The sequence below is a fragment of the Salarias fasciatus genome, chromosome 15 (genome assembly GCF_902148845.1).
Source record: "Salarias fasciatus chromosome 15, fSalaFa1.1, whole genome shotgun sequence".
Classification (NCBI taxonomy): Eukaryota; Metazoa; Chordata; class Actinopteri; order Blenniiformes; family Blenniidae; genus Salarias; species Salarias fasciatus.
The window spans coordinates 16,095,500-16,108,817 of NC_043759.1; positions in this window are offsets into that span (position 1 = coordinate 16,095,500).

The window sequence follows — 13,318 nt, forward strand, 5'->3', positions numbered from 1 at the left end:
CGGCGGTGTTTATCCTGGGGCGCATTACCGGGTCTATGGAGGCATTCCTCGGCAACACCGCTGGACTGGTAAACTAGTCTAAACCGCAGAGCTACTCAGCCCGAGTTAGTGCTTCAATGAAACTTCCTGCCAACGTGTGTGTCTGCGTTGAGGCTTGTGATGTGAACTGCGTGTGCCTCCCATCCCGTGCCCTCGGGTCGGCTTTCCTGCACCTGGAGAGAGAGAAGTTTGAGCCCCTTGGCTGGGAGAGGAGATCAAACACGACACACACAGGCTATCATATCAGCCTGTGCCACAGACAGACACCTTAAACAGGCCCAACTGTAAACGTTTGGATGACCTGTCTGTCACTCCTCGCGAGAAACCAGATATGCCCCCTTCACGGCTGCCGTGGAATCGGGGTGGGGCATGCAGGTTTGGGGAGCGCATAATCCCACCCCTCAGTAACATCCGACTATAAAGCATGGAGGCCTGATGATGGCTACAGTGCCACAGTGCTATGAAGGTCAGTGCAGGAATGTAGGGAGGGACATGCTCCTCTAATCTGTCTTCCTCCCTTTCGCTGGTGCTCCCATGACCTTCGTCTCTTTCCCTCTCTGAGGGGGGGATCGCGCCGGCTTTGAAAAGGAGCCAGGTTGATGAATTGGAGAGGATGTGATACAGGGTGAGCAGCAACTCCCACAGGTTGAGAATTTGGGGTAATGTCCTCCGCCGGGCCGATACAGTAAACGCCATGTGGCTCCCCGCCTTTGAGTGCGCTCATCTCTGACATCTCTGTCACCGTGTGATTTCTCCCTCTCCTGTCTGCAGGTCTGTGGAAATTAGTTTCACTCTCTCCGGCTCTGTCAGGGAGTGTGAACTGTGTTTGAGTTGTCTGTGTGTATGACAAGTGCAACGGGATACTGGGCCACCCATCGGCCCCAGGTAAATTACACCCTGTCAGTGTGTGTGTGAGTGTGTGTGTGAGCGAGCTGCTCGGGGCCACCCGTAGTCCTAGGTAAATTACACACTTGAGTTTCACCATATGTTTCCAGCGAAACGACACAAGCGTCTGCTCCTCTCTCTCCCATGGGCCTGACAGGGGCTCCTGCTGCCATCACTCTCCCTTTGTTACGCACGCACACACACACACACACACACACACACACACACACACACACACACACGCAGACAACCTGACGGTGCGACAGCTGTTAGGAAACATTACATTGCCAGCAGCTGATAGCTGAAGTTGAACAGGCACGAAGCACAGTCATTTTAATAATGTGGTCCTGTGTGTGAGTGTGTTGGGGGGGTTTGGTCCTGCCAGGGTCAATGCTTCACTTCCTCTCAGGAGCGAAGCATCCTGCAAATGTTGGGATAAAGGTGTCCATCAAATGTTGCATGTTCAACAGGGTGTTTCAGGTTTTGACAGAACTGCAAATTTAAGTTAACGTTCCAGAAATTTAAACTGTCGAGCTGCTCTGTCAGAACTGAAGAGTCTTTAATCGAGAAGATGTAGTTTCAATAAAGTGCTCTGACATGTTTCATTACATTTTTGGGGGAACCTAATGCCATGGATAAGACACAAATCACCAGTGATTCGATTGAACTCTTAACACAATCATTGTCTGCGAATTTCATACTTTATTGCACTGTAACACACACACACACAGGCATAAGCCCCAGGGGCTCTGGGCCTTAGAGTCTTCATGTCCTCCCTGTGCATGAATGGGTTTTAATGTTGTTCAGTTTCCTCCCGCAGTAAAAAAAAAAAAAAAAAAAAAAAAACATTCAATGGAGGTTAATTGGTCACTTAAAATCGCCCCTGGTGTTACTGTGAGTGTGTGTCCAGGATGTTACCTGCCTCACTTCTTAATCAGCTGGGATTGGCTCCAGCAACATGTGACTTGAAGTTGGATACAGCAGGATGGACGGATGCTGATCAAAGGATGTGTGCCATGTTATTTAATCATGATGAGCCTGGGTGCTGCAGTTAATGTTTGCCCCAAACTGACTTTCCTGCTGTCTAAAATGCACATCAGAGAACACAGATGGAAACAGTAACCAAATAAATACCAAGCATTTATAATATACTTGTTGGTTATTCTCTAAATGATTTCAGAGAGCTATACTCATATTCAACCTATTACTTTGTTGTCTTCATGTCTTCACCAAAAACACTGAAAATGGAATGAATCTACCACTGGCCGTGTCTTTGGTTGGGCTGCAGAATTAATGGCATGCAAACCTAAAGGTGGTTTTTCTCCGTTTATGCCAGAGCAGTGAGAATCCAGGAGAGTTTTAACGGAGTCGCCTGGATACAAAGCAGACTAAAGTCGGTCTGGGTCATATGATCAGAGGAGCACTGCGGCCAGACCCACGCTCTAAATAATACTCAAACCTTTTGTTTGAAGGTAATCCCGTTAGATGTCAGATGATCACAAAGACTATTTATATTTTAATTTATCCATGGGTCATACAGTACAGTAGATCGGTACATTCAAAAAGTACAGTACTATAAGGCCCTAACAGAATGTCTATAATCATCCCGGGGTTTTGGGATATCGGCATCAGTGTACGTTTCAGTGACATTTGATTATAAGCCCTGTATGTAGGGACATGATGTCACATCAAATATCTACCAGCCCAAACAGCATTCATGTAGCCTCAAAGGTCACAGCTGCCTGACTTGATCTACTCTGTTTACATGTCTTCTTCAGTACAAAAAGAAAAAAAAAAAAAAATCAAGTCTTTTCTACTTCGAGGATGTTCCAGCCCACACGCTTTCCAAGGTAAGATCACCCAAGGCTGTTGAACACATTCTTCACATATCTTACTGCTTGTTCCTGCCAAAGCCAGTATGAGCGTTAAATTGTGTTTTATTATTAAGGGATTTTGCCAGAATAAAATACAATATTCATTGTGACAGATTTTCAGTCCTGTTTGCTCATATTATTGCTTTTATTACTAATAATTTCTGAAAGCTTGCTCCTGATTTCAATTACAGGTAGTAATGGGTTCACTTTGTTGCCTCTAGGGGGCGCCCTCTTCTTTGTCTTTTCCCTCTTCTAGCTCCCAGTTCCCCTGCACAGCTGGTCTTCTTCTCTCCTGAGCTGTAATTGCAGCTCTGTCCTGGGAAAAAGAGGGAGGAAATCCCACAGCTTTCGCCTTGCAACAATGACAATAAAAAAGAGGTGAGGAAAAGAGGAAGAAAGCATTTCAGCTGAGATGAAAGAATGAGGGAAGGAGGGAGTAAAAAAAAAAGGGAGGCGGAGGAGTAGTGCTGGCTCAGGAGTGCAGAGAGAGCTGGAGGAAGAGAGGGAGAGATGAAGGAGAAAGCAGGGGAGGAGGCATGGTGTTGGTGATGGTAGTAAACTCTTGAGTTTATTAACCTCATTTAGTTGAGAGGCAGAGAGTGAGGGGAAGGGGAGGAGTGGTGTGTTCATACTGTGAACGCAGGGCTGGAGTTTACTAATGAGGGCTGCACATGCACACACACACACTCACACTTTCCTTCGCTCATACCAGATTCACCTTGATCTGATGCCAACTATGCGGGCAGAACACACATCCATGGGACCGGGTAGCGCTAAATTCTTACTGCCGCCGCTCATTTCTTCATTCAAGCAGAAGACAGCACATCTGTGTCAGGTGAGGCATAGTTATATGATTCGCACCACAACCAAATCAACTTGTCTGACAATCTTCGTTTCTGAAGCACTGTCAGTGTAAATCACACACATCATTAACTGAAAGACATTCACATGCATGGGAACAACTCAGAATTTGCTTGACGCCACAGTCTCCACTCCACTTTCAGACTTTATCTTTGAGCCGTGGGAGGAAATCAAAGCAAACTATCCAATGCAATGCTCCAGGTCAAGAAGGTCAATAGACAACTAAGTGATTCATGTAAGGTCCTGTGAGGTAATGTGGAAAACCCTGCAGTGATCCTATACAGAAATATCTTACACCAAAAACGAGAAGGACACTTGTTAAAAGTCAGCTGACAGATTATGTAATATGAATTTCTTTGGTTAATTTTATGTTATTTATAGGACTGCATGTACTGAGGTGTCTAAACTGGTTCATGTATAATGTGTACTTAAATTTAAGACTGTACCGTGTTTGTTTGTATTGTTGAAATGCGCCAATTCAAAAAGAAAGAAACGTCTACAGTTGTGTTGTACAATCAGCTTGAGATAAGAAGAGAGAAGCCTTCATCTCACCCTGATAGCGACCCATCCCATCCATCCATTCTGCACCCTGACCACTAATGACCTGAGATGGGCACAAAGAATGCACACTTAGGACATTTGCTGAAGACGAATGAGAGAAGATGCACTCTGAACTATTGACAAATGGTGTTAAACACACACACACACACTTAGAATTCACGGTGAAGATGGATGACGCAGTGAAGATGCTCTCCGAACTGAACTGTAGCTGACAAATGAGCACACAGCTCAGTGGATGCTCTGACCCCCTGTGATGCTGACCATGGGGGGTGGTATTTTGTGATTTGACAAGGGTTAAGAGACCATTTATTCTGCTGACTGGTAACACCCTAAGATAAACTATGCAATCTTAGTTCAGGCATTATTGATTCCCTTTGGGAAATATATGTAAAGTCGTTTAAAAAAAAATAATCTATTCAATAGAATGTGTCTTTCTGTGAAAATGTGCTTAAAAAAACCACTTCTTCAATGTGTGACATCAAGTTTAATCACAATTCTGTAGTTGGATTAATATAAAACCTTACTCTTCTTTTTCCCTCGCCATACCAAAACACTGGATTGTGAAACGGTTTTGTGACGTTTGCGATTAAACTATTTAGGGGAACAGATGAGTGGCTGAAAACACAAAAACCCAATGTCAACCTACATGCCTGTGATTGACATTTTACCAAACACTCTTTGAACTCTCCTGATGCAGTAAGCCCTTTACCATCTGGAAGTTAAAACAAAGAAAAAAAAGGAGGAAAGTCAAACTAATTAGCAAATATGTGACCCAAGCCTGATATAAAAACAAATCTTCCAGAAAGCAGAATCTGCTTGAGAACCTCATCAGTTCAGCTGACTTAAAGTTTCTCCTTAAAGAGGTGTGACCGGCCATTGAAGGCAGCCCCGAACCTTTTGTCTGACATGTCAATACACTGACCATTCGGCATGTTTCACACACGCCATCATTAAACTTTTGACCTTTCCGTGTCTGTCGGTTCCCGACTGAACTCTGTTCTTTGAATTCAGCGAGTACTGGCGATGTTGTGCTCGGCTTTGTCACGCTAAGTTTACTCGTCCAGCTCTTATTGTTTGGTTGTAATTGTCATCGGCGTCTTGACCACACACCTAAGGGTACAGATCGGCTGGCAGTGTACAAAAAAGACCCGAGAGTGTCCAGAAAAGCGTTGTACATCCTCCGACGGCTCTATCTGAGCTGTCATCTCTAAATTATGCACCATTACCCTGCAATAGCCCACAGTACCAAATTACAGAGATCTGCTTCACAGCTCATTACCGGGCAATAATATTAGACGGTTTAATTGTTTTATTGGTCATATTGCTTGACCTTCAATGAAACCAGACAGCATTTATAATTGAAGGTCATGAAATATCATACATCCCGAGAGAAAGTGAGTCGGCGGGTCGATATCAGATGTTGTTCTACCATGCGGGCGAGCGAGAACTGGTTTCTGTGGTTTTTCTACAGCCCGGCCAGCTGATCGCATTGATAACCAAAAAGTATCCATTACTCGATGGACCATCAGGCCACCATTACAAATACCCTGGAGGTCGTGACCTTTGAGCCGTTCCACTTTCTTGCCCACTCTCTTCAGCCAACCGCTGGCCAGTACCACTCAATACCCCAGGTCCAGTTTCCCCGTCGGTATCAACCCCCGCCCTCCTGTTCCCCCTCCACAGTCCCCACAGTGGTGTCTGGACGGGGGGCTGTTGGCGCCTAACCAGCAGCAGATGTGACTCCGCAGAGAACACCGGCCCTCATTAACTTCAATGGATTTCCTAATGCGACAGCTACCATATTTCATTTACCGCGCACCCAGACCCCAGCGGACCTGACGGGGGCCAAACGATACTTCCATTCTCTTGCACTGCAGAGCGGCGGTGGTGGTGGTGGGAGGGGGGGTTTATAAGGAGGTGTGCTGAGAGTAAGGGGTGAAGAGATGGAGGAATGAGTGAGTAGAGAGAGGAGGTAGGGAGGAAGAGGATGTCAGAAACCAGAGCAGAAGATATGACCCCTCTTACCGAGAGGAAATCAATTAATTCGGGCTTTTTACAGCGCTGCGTCTGAGAGGGGAGGGCCGCAGCCGAGTCAGCAGTCTGAGGAGGAGATCAGGGGCGGTGGCGCAAAGTCTGCAACATCACATTTCTCCAGGACCACGGTTGTTGTCTGGGCGCTCAGGACGGACGGAAAACGATAGAGGAGAAAGATAAAAAGAGAAAAACAGGGACGCTAAGGGAGATGGATGCGGAGGGAGAGAGGGAGTGAGAGAATTTATGGAGCCCGGTCTTATTGTTCCTGTACACGTGAGCGTGCACAGCTGGGGGAAACGAGGGAAATGGGGTACAGATGTCGTGTATCAAACGCAGAGGCCTGGACTTCAATAGATACATTACGATGCGCTCCCCCGCTGCACTCTCTTTCCCAACATCAAAACCTCCGTCTACCTTTCTCACCCTCCCAGCTACTGCACCGTACCCCGCCCCCCACCCCCCTACACCCCCCTCAGCCAGGCCCACCCCTCATCCAACACACACGTTCACCTGATTGCCCCTTTTTTTTCAGCTTTCATTTCCCTTTACTTCTCCCGACTTTAGAAGACGCAGCAGAAATCAGGATTTACCAGCATGCAGTGGCCTCCTTTGAACTGTGACTGGCTTATTGTAAAACCAACCTCAACACACACACACACACACACACACACACACACTTACAGATGTTAGCAATGTCCAGCCAGCCTTAATGACATGGGTATATTATCATGCCCCAGACGACAGTACATCACAGCTGTTCACACTCCCCCCCCCCCCCCCCCCCCCGCCGCTCCCTTCTTCCACATCCCTTTAACACACATACAAATCATTATGAGAGGACATATGGAAGTGGACGGGGAAGCTTGGGAAGGTGGGAGAAGCACTGCGCCCCCCCTCGGATCTCCAGGATTTACCCTGTTTCGGGGCTGAAGGCAGAACGGGGAGGAGCGGGGTTATCAGCACAGGCGGGAAGTGCGACTGTCTGTGACCCTCCTCTCCTCCTGAGAGAGAGCGAGAGAGCGAGAGGGAGAGAGAGCGAGAGAGAGAGAGCTTCCCCAAGGAGCAGAGAGCTGAGACGCTGGATAATTCCCGGTGCTTTCCCGGTGCCTATAGAGGAAGGGGCCCCTCTGGATTTGTCAGTTGTGGCTGCAGCTGTCTCTGGGCAAAATGGACCACAGTGGACCTGACACTTGATCTCTCTTCTCTCTGCCTTCTTGTCCTTTTATCTCTCTCTCGCTCTCTCTCGCTTTCTGCACTGACTCTCTGTCTGTCTTGCTCCATCATTCCTCTGACTGTCTCATATGCGTCTCTCTCTCTTTTCTTCTTTTTTTTTCCCCCCTGTTGCCCTCCCATGAGTAAGTTCACACAGCTTTGGCTGAATTTATCAATGTGCATTTTTCTCAATTTTTAGCATTTTTGGGCCAACAAGGCCTTTGTTGTTCTCAAGCACAAACAGAAAATCTAGACTGTAGAATGAAATGTGTGACAATGAGGAAAAGAATGACAATGGGTCCAGCTTTCACCTGAAACACACACTTTTTAACTGCAGTAGAAGCACATCCAGTTATTAATCTATAACATAGCTGAACTGCAAGATGAACATGCACTGAAATATAGTGATATAAATGACATTTGAGTGAGGCTGGTACTGTTTGACAGGATGAAAATCAAACAGCATCCTAATTCTCATTCTGTTGTTTGACAACACACCCAAAAATGTGCGAGCGCGAGATCAAACAGATTCCGAGTTAAGCTGTCATGTAAGCCCAGAACAGGTGATCACTGGGAGCAGGAGGCAGCGAAGGGAGACTTAACCAGCTAAGACTCAGAAACAAATGTGTGCTACAGCTTGTCCTACTGAAGGATGTTGGCTACAAAAAAAAACTTGTTTGCAAAAAAAAAAAAAAAAAAATTGGGAAGACAGCATGGCAATTAAGTATGAACTGTAAACACGACCTTGAATATGAATAATACAATTTCCTTCCTGCCTGCTCTGTGTTTGATAGCACATATCATCAGTATAAACACATGGATTAAATGAAAACTCTCCCTATTGGTATGAATAGAAAGTGAGTGGATGATTAGACCAGGTTCCCAGTGCTGTGGCACACTTCATTTTTTTTCAGCCGTCACAGCTGCTGCAGCTCCAGATCGGGGCTACAGCTGCCAGTGTTATCGCTGTGATTACTTCATCATAATCTACACCAATCTTGTGGGCTCTCTTGCACTCTCAAATAACACAATTAATGTATTTATGGTCTGTCTTGGGCATGGCAAGCTCTATGGTCATTAGATAGAAAACCACTGTTGACAGCAGTAACGTTATGTGTGAAACAGATTTCATTCATAAAACAGCGTCTAATGAATGCGTCTTCACACACAGTCTATTACATGACATTAATTTACACCAGGAATTTTCCGAGTTGATAAGAAAGGCAAACAGTGACTAAAAAAAAAAAAAAAAAAAAAGTTTTGATCAGGGTGTGCAGAAGATGATCTCTGACTGCCGGACCTGCCAAACCTCGAAGCCGATGGGCGACAGCAGCAGATGACCACTCTGTGTCAGCTCAGAACAGAAAACTGTTTGCACAAGCTCAGCAAAAATCCACAAACCTGGACTGGAATCTGATTTGTGCTCTAACATACAGATGGAAATACTTCAATTTCCTGTAAACAAGACAAAAGCTGCATCTTCCACAGCAACTTGAGCACTGAGCATTGTTTCCCATCATGTCAATCCCCTTGGAACCACTGAGGACCCGTTTATATATGAGTGTTTCCAGCAGTATCACAGAGATTTAATGTTGTTCTTGCGTTTTGGCCTATTTGCAGGTGATTAGCTAAGAATAATAATCTACGTGACATTATGTGCCCTCAAGAAGTATTTAAATGAAGATTCTGCAAATGTTTTCAGCATGAAAAAAATCATTGATTTATGCAGTAGGAACAAAGGGGAAAAAACTATATGAATAACAGTAGAAATTAAAAAAGACGACTAGATTTTATGTAAAAAGAGAAATTATCTCATACTAAAATCTAAGCAAAATATAACTGGTGGGTGGGCGAATGAAAAAATTCCTCCCACCAAAGTAACGGCAACTATCTCGGCTAAAGTGTGAGTTCATTTGCATCTCATTTTAAACCTGTTAAATACAGACACATTCACCCACAATGCAAACGCTTCACGTTTTGTAAATCACCTGTGATAAAATAATCTATTAGAACCTTGTTCCCACAGTATGTTTTCAGAATCCAGAAATATATTGCATAATCAATATTATACACCAAAATATATATATACAATAATTTGAATGTAAAACTAACCCAGATTAAACACATTTCATCATTTATTCCTAAAAAGTGAAAGATTTGTATTGGGATTGCTTTCACATTACTGAGTCCTGCTACCCGACTACACACATATTGGAACTTGCTCCACAGGAAGAAATGAGGAAGTTACCAAATATGGTCACTTGCCTCATGAAGGCTTAAGGCAAGTTGGCAAAATGAATAGTCTCTGTCATTTGTGAGTCTTTCAGATACTAACCTCAGTATGCTACTCAGTAGACAAGCTTTCACATGTGATTTTACGTTTACTTTTTTTTTTTAAACTAAGCCCTGCAAAAATGCAGATAAAATTCCATCAAAATTGAGCAAAGACAAACATGCTAATGTGATATTTTCATAGTGAATTAATAAAAAAATCTGTGGCTTATAAAGACTCAGGCAGACTGAAGGTCTCACACAACTGTCTGGAGAGAAAAGTAACTTATATATTCCAGCCAATACCTGAGAAAAGCATCTTAGTGCTCTTTCATTCTCAAGTAATTGACCTACTTTGTCCATATAACACATCTGGTTCCCAGAGACGCTCAGTCAGGCCCTCAGTCTCCATAAAGTGAAACACCATCCATAAAATCTCCATTAGAGCAGGGCTGCCAGGAGGTCGCCGTGAGGAGAATCGGGGGGTCACAGCTCCACTGTAATGCCTTCACACAGGGGGTTAGAGGTGAGCGCTGTTGACATTCCTCCCATGACTGTCTGATATCAGCGTGATTGATCAACCAGAGAGAAGCTCTGGCGGCAACGCACCCACTCAGCTCCTGAACTTAAACATTTATGTTTGGCCCAGCACCTTTCAGTCCATCCGCCCGACTTTCTTCCTCCTCTCCTCCGTCGGCGCATCACATTCTCACTCCGTCACCTCGACGTCTGGTGGATCTCCAGCGAGGCCGCGGTGTCACACGGGGATTGACCTTGGAGAGACAGTACCAGAGAGTGTTTATCTGGCTTTCCTCTCAGCTAAACCAGATAAAAGAAGCCGTGATTGATCGCCCACTCCTCGCCTGAGCCCTCATAGGTTTTCTGTTAGCAGTTCCATGTGAGCTACAGTAGAGGGCTGTGAATTACAGCCTCGCCAAATTCCTCACTTTCTCAAAGCCATTGGCTTTGCTGCGCAGGTAAGGACTTTTTTCTTTTTTCTTTTGAGGTTGCACTCCCTCTTTAGACGGAAAGAGACAAGAAAATTTGGACTGTGTGGGAAAAGCACAGCTTTTTTTCCTCAGTGAAACAAGTTGTAATTGGACCTTGCTGGCAAAAGAGATCTCTTGTTAGTTTGGACTGGGGCCGTGTGTCTTCACTGCGGGCCGCACCTCACGCAGCAAGAAGGCGGATTTGTTGAAAAAACTGACATGAAAGACAACAAAGTGGTTCCTGCTTCTGACTGCAGGCTGCAAAATGAGGATACAATCAGGAGTTTTACAGTAAGGACACAATTGAACCGAACACGCCCAGCTTTCCCGTAGGCAGCCGGCCACTGGTGGCCACTCTCAGTCCATCTTATCTCTCCTAATCAGACACACCAGCCTCACAAAATCACATGTAATTGGAGGTTCTTTTTTATTTTCCAGCCTCTTACAGCTCAGGCTCTGTGAAAATAACCTTTCCCACTGCCGCTGCCTCTTGTGTGTTTGACTAAATAAACAAACAAACAAACAAAGTTGGAAACAGACTGTCAGCAGTCGGGGCAGGCAGATCAGGGTTCAGTCCCCAGGACAACGGGACTGTTAGGTTTCCCCCTGGGAGGTGTGTGTGTGTGTGTGTGTGTTGGGGGGGGGTTGACTTGTTGTTTATTACTATAATTTGTCTGAGTGGCTTTGGAGAGATTTCAGGGATCTTTGAAGTGGGGTGGGATGCAGCCTGGAGTGTGGCATGCTGTGCCTGGGATTTGGGCCTAATTTCCAATTCGTTTAACTTCTACCTCCACCCGGCCTCCACCGTTTCTGTAATCTTCCACCAGGACCCGTTATCTCTGTGTCGTATCACCCTGGATCCTGCTGCATCTTTAGGGCCACACAAACGGAGAACTTCTGTCTCAATCAGTGCGAGTGGGTTTTTCTCTTGGCTCTCCGAGTCCAAAAACGTGTGTTTAAAGTCTCGTGGTGATTCTTAATAAACTCTGAAGTGTGAACTTCAGTTTCTCTGTGTTTGCTCTCCAGCATCCCACTGCTTTAACCTGGATAAAGCATTACAGAAGTGAATGGATAATTGGATTATACCAAACGTTGGTGTGACTTATTAGCTTCGCTGTCAGCTGTGCGCGGGCCAGTTTAATGACTGATTCATCCAGAACCTTCCGCTGAAGTTACACCAGCTGGAAGTCCAATGGTGGAGCACACACGTTATTTTGGTCAGCTTGAGTTAATCAATTACTGCATTTCTGTATTTCTAACTGCGAGTGAGTGAACAAAACACATTTATGAGCTAATCAGCACAAGAGCACTGGAATAAATACACATGAAGCAACAAGACAACAGTAGCAGACTGAACACGAGAAACACAACTCATAGAAACTTTAGTGATGGAATCTTAAATTCAAACAGTGATCATGAGCACAACATAGCAAAAAGGAGAGGTGCCTGTGGTTATATTGTATTCCTACATAGGAAGTCCTCTCTCCCAGCTCCTGCCATCACTTACATGGGTTGTCTGTGTGTTTTGTCCTGAGGGGGCGGTGGGGTGGGTGGGGGGGTCGTCATTTATTCCCAGCGCAGGTTTAATTGGTGTCAAGCAGCCTCAGTGAAAAGCCATCAGAGAGTTTGGACGCTCAGCGAGACAGGAAACCTTTTATTAGGGGACTTCCTCCGACTGCATGGCTCTGTGTGTCCCGGTCTGTCCTATTGTCTCTCCTCATATCCCCCCCCTCTTAAAATCTCTCATCACCGCGCCACTTCCATCTGCTCGCTTCCTCTTCCACTCACTCTCCACTGGCTTCAAACATCTACTATTTATCGCTGGTGCTTCCACGCTGCCTGCTCCCTCCATCGCTCTCTCTTTCTCTTCCTCCGCGGCGATGCTTTGTATGTCTGCTGTCTGTCCTTGAGCCGCTCAGGGAGCCGATCTCTGGGGGAATCCGGCGACCACAGAGACACGCCGAGCCAGTCAGCCTAATGATGAGAGCACTTCCTGACAGGCTGCACACACACACGCACACACACACAGACACACACACACACACAGACACACACACACACTGTGTTGTAAGTGACTAAATGCTGAGTAACCTCATGAAGTTCATGAAATTCACTTAAGATAACGTCCTGAAACTGGAAATGATAAAATAACATGTAAAGTCAACTTTAGCCACAAACACCTAGTGACATATAGTACTTTATTTATCTCTTACTCCTTGAAAAACATGTTTTTTTCCAGACACATCCTTCACATTGTCAGATGATTCTTCCTAGAATTTGAAACCTTGAAAACAGCACTGACAGTATGAACTTTAACAATTTACAGTTTACATCATGCAGCGGTCCATGTAAATGTTTGGCTTTTACTGTTTTTCAAAAAAACATTTATTTAAAACCGGCGACTGCTTGGTGGAAATAAGATGATAATTTGTTTTGTGACCCCAAACAGACCTTCTCCTGTGGCTCCGCAAAACAATCTGAGATATGAAAATAGAAGAAAGATAGATGTTATGGCAAAGTCTACCATGATTTCAGTTCAGTGACTTATTAGGTACGTTTTCCGTAATGTTGATGAAAGGAGAGTATATTAGC